We start from the raw sequence: 4309 nt of genomic DNA, 5'->3' as shown, positions 1-4309 counted from the left end.
TCACAGATATTAACATTTATATATATATATATATAAATTAATATACTATATGTGTTATGTTGTCTTAGTTAGTAGTACTGTATTTTTTTAAGTAGTGTGGTATGTTGCGGTGCGATGTCATGGTTTGCCTCAGATACCCCAGGTTCCTCCCTGATCATTCCCTGCCAGGTGTGTCAATCATCCCTCCTTTCCACACCCTGACCCCTGCTGAGGGCTGTCTGTCAATCCTGGTACTCCAGAAGGGCGGCGAGTGATTGGCAGAATTCAAAAGATGCCCTCCCCTCCTGGAAGGACATTGGGCCATCCAGGTGTCCTCTGTCCCTTGACACTTCCCCGCCCCGTACCTGGTTGGTGATCCCCGTGTTCCTTCCCTGCCCCTCTGCCCCGGGTAAAAGGGCGAGCAAACCATGCGGTTGGGAGTTCTCCTGGAGCCATTGCTGGATTCAGAGGCCAGGAATAAAGCTCTGGATAAAAACCCTCCATCAGAACCGACTCCTTTCCTTCACCTTGCCTTAAAGCTTCTCCTCCAAAGGTAAACCTGAGCTCCTGCATTCCTGGACTTGCCTGCAAGTGCCCAGCTGCAGCATCCAGCTAGCCAAAAGTGTCTCTGGGGTAAAATTCCACAGTTGCCACTATTTGGTCAAGCAGCAAAGTCCAGACAAGCTCATGTACGTCCCGTCCAGCTATATTGGTAATTATTTCAGTGGTAAATATAGTTTTAGGTCATAACTTTATGTAAAACAGGAGCTATGCGATGTAAGATACTTTTTTAACTTGCTCAGGAAAGGGATGTGGTAATCAAGAAATTCTTTGCCCAGAGATGACAGCAACAGGACACCAAAAGCCCCAAGGGAAGAATTCTTGCATCCTTATTGGAAAAGACCAACTTTCTTCCACCTCCTTCCCGACTTTGAGGAGCCAACAGGATTAAGGGGGAGAACTTGACAATAAGCAGAGAACACCTTTTGTTTGAAAAGAATTTATGCATCATGTATGAGATATATAAATATGCAACAGGCTATTGCTTTTAAGTGCTAATCCTTTGCTAGTGTGTGTGCTTTCGGGGCATAATTGCCCAGGAGGCACCAGGACTGTCCGTATGTCTTTGTTTTTATTGTCCTTTACTGTTCTAATTCTGATTGTCCAAATTCTTATTATTCTAACTTCTATTACTATCTTAATAACCATTTTATTGCTACTAAACTGTTAAAATTTAAAAAGAAGGGATTGTTGTTTTTCACAATGTGCTTTGAAAGCTGGGAAGACTCTTCATTCATCATCTCCAGAGCACACTGCCTTTGGCCAGCACACTGGCCTGTTTTGTTACAGCTGTGACTGTTATGAACAAAAATTCGGGTAATATTTTTTTGTGAGAAAAAGTTACAAAAAGGCAGCCAGATCAGTGTCCCAGCCAAAGTTCTGAGTGTTTTGTTATTGTAATCACAGGTTATTGTAGTTAATGGTTGCTTTTGTATTAGTAAAAGCCCTGGCTAGGGCAAGGTAATGGCCCTTCCCCGAGGCTAAGGTGTTCTTTTCCCAGCACAGTGAAGACACTTGAGAGGGTGGGGGGGGTTATGCAAAGTGACTTCAAGACCAGCATGCTTTTTGGGACCCCAACTCCAAACGCAAAGAAAAAACCCCAAAAACAACGAGCCAAATAAGAGTTGAGAGACTAGAGTGATGTCTAGACGTGAGGAGCTGAGTGCTGAGCCTGCAGAGATGCGGAGCCCCTCTCACCCTGACCATGGGAGTCGTCACCGGCGGTGAGACTGGGCGGGAGAGAGCCAGGGAAACTAACATCTGACGGAGATACCACACCCTAAAGGATCCCACGAGGACCGGATCCCCGAGCCCTGCCCCTAGTGGACAGAGCTGCGCATATCCTCCTCCTCTGAGTCACCCTGGGAGACACGATGGGGACTGCAGCCCTGCCGAGCTGCCCAATCCTGAGCTGATCACTTTTAATAAAGGCATTATAAAGGAGAAGAAGTCGCCTGGCCCTGTTTATTTCAGCTGGGGGCGCTCGTCCGGGATAGCCACGCCGCAAGAAGACTCAAGACTTGCCATCTTGGAACTTCAGGACAGCTGGCTACCAGGACCAGAGGGATCAGCTCAGGAGCAACGACACAGAGGAGCACCGGAGCACCGGATTGGTGAGAAACCTGGTGGCGGGAGCGGGAGACGTGCGCATGTGTGTGTGAGTGAGACGAGGGCCGGCAGCCGGATCTTCGAAGTGAGAGCGGACTCCTCAGTACCGCGGTTCCGGACTCCTGCGAAGGGGCCGGCCAGGAACAGGGGGCGGAGCTTGGAATTAGCGTGAGTGAGTGTCATGGTTTGAGCCAGGCACAGAGCCAGTGCCCCCATGAAAATGCCCTCACCCTGGTGTCTGCTGTGAGATGTGACCAGGAATAAGCAAAACAGGCTCCAGCTTAAACATAAAGAACACTTTATTACCTAAACTACAGGAAAATAGGGAAAAACTATAAGGAAAAGAAAAAAAAATTGAAAACCTTACAAAAAAACCACTTTCCTCCTCCCCACTACCTGAATTTCCCAATCCGATACATTCTCCCAAATCACCAACTGCCCAGCCTGGCACCACACTTTAGTATACTCAAAATTCAGTTCATGAAGAGGAGAGGAGTCCTTCTTGTTCCATAGGCTTCCCCTGGAAACACGCTGAAACCTCTGTGCTTCCAATGTCACTCGGCACCACCCAGAAAGTCCTTTTGCCGCTTGTGACATCTTCCTTCCATGCCAGTGCTCTCACCACCGTGCATGGACCAGAGCTGCTTTTAGGGTTGTCTTTTAAGGATGCCTTGTCTCACTCCAAAAAGGCACAGTCTCTGCTTTGGGACATCTGTCCCCCCCATATTTTTCCAACCCCCTGGGGCCGAGGGGTCCCCACGATGAACCCTCCTGGTTCTGAGGCACTGCCTCCCCCTAAGTGCAGTCTCTGTGTCACAGGAACAAACTGAGTTCATGGCCACAAGAAAAGTCCAGCCAAAAGGCCACTCCAAGCATCTCTCTCTTCACTCAGCCAGTCTTCTCTACGTCCTTCGGGCCAGGTCCTTGTTTCATCTTATCTCTTATCTCCCTTCTTAGTCAGCTCCGAGGAGGATCAGCATTCTTGCAAGGCCCCAATCATGAAAGAAAGGGGTTAAAACTTTCAGTCTCTGCCTGTCTCAGAACGACGATACTCGCACACGCGCTGCTGCTGCGGCCGGCTGCACCCTTCTCCCCCCTTTCTCATCCTGGGCCGGCTGCTATCACATTCCGTCTCGCCGACTCTCCCTCTCTCTCCCTCCTGGGGGGGAGAAATGTCTGCCCGATGTCTCTTGGGGCTGCTCCTCCACCCTTCCATCCTTGAGGGCCTTCTCACCCCCATCTCTGTCCAGGCCCAGGCCTACCGCATGGCTGCCCCTCCCCCGCCCAGCAGCAGCGGCTGGACAGGGGAGGGAGATCTGACCTCTTCTCCTCGACGTCCCAAGAGAGCCTCCCAGGGCCAGAGCTCTGCTTTTTAACCCCTGTGTATTCTCGGAGGTGTGTCCAAACTGCACTGGTCACACAAGGTGCCAATATCAAACTCCGAGCATCCATTGGTTTGACCACAGCCTCCCAGAATTCCCACTTCTTCCTGGTCAAACCACCACAGTGAGCCATCTCCCAAGGGGGAATAAAGGCCCCCCCCCCCTCCGGGCGTGCGGAGGGAATATCTGTATGAGTGGCACGCACCCAAAATAAGCCTTGACAGAGGGAAGTCAGGCAGATTTGTCAGTCCCGAGAAGGATTCGGGTAGCATTTGTAAGTCTCGAGAAGGATCCGCGTAAGATTTTGTCAGTCCTGAGAAGGATTCGAGTAGCTCACAATCCCTGCAGGCAAAAGTAAGTCCTGACACAGGAGTCAGACACAAACCCCAGCAAAGGAGGCTGTGGTTTGCTTTTAAGTCCTGATACGGTGAAGCCTAAAAATTGGCGGGTTAGGCAAACTAAAAATCAGGCAGTTGTTTTTCCTGACTGAAGGAGTCAGGCATGACCTGGATTCTTAAGGCCGAGGCTTCGTGTATTCAAGTCTGGGTAGGTGTAAGACCTGACTTTGGGAAAGTTGGGCAATCAAGAGATCGGGCAGTTGTTTCAGTATAAAGTCCTGAGCATCAGGCAGAAATTTGAAGTTCAGTGGAGGAGGCTGAAGGAGGCTGAAGCTCCTCAAAGAAAGTTCTTCTTGAAATTACCGGTCAGTAAAGGACCTTTGGGATTTTTTACTGTTGAGACCTGTAAAATGAGAAAGTGTAATAGTAAAAAAACTGGTA

At 49.5% G+C, this 4309-nt stretch overlaps 1 protein-coding gene across 1 annotated transcript in view; it reads right to left on the bottom strand.

The window, feature by feature from the left end:
- The window catches only part of LOC141728045 (uncharacterized), a 621306-nt gene that overhangs the window by 238006 nt on the left and 378991 nt on the right, over positions 1-4309 (bottom strand). The window lies entirely within an intron of this gene.

The sequence above is a fragment of the Zonotrichia albicollis genome, unplaced genomic scaffold, assembly GCF_047830755.1.
Source record: "Zonotrichia albicollis isolate bZonAlb1 unplaced genomic scaffold, bZonAlb1.hap1 Scaffold_83, whole genome shotgun sequence".
NCBI classification, from domain to species: Eukaryota; Metazoa; Chordata; class Aves; order Passeriformes; family Passerellidae; genus Zonotrichia; species Zonotrichia albicollis.
Note: the sequence above shows the minus strand (reverse complement) of the source record. Positions and strands in the feature narration are given on the sequence as shown.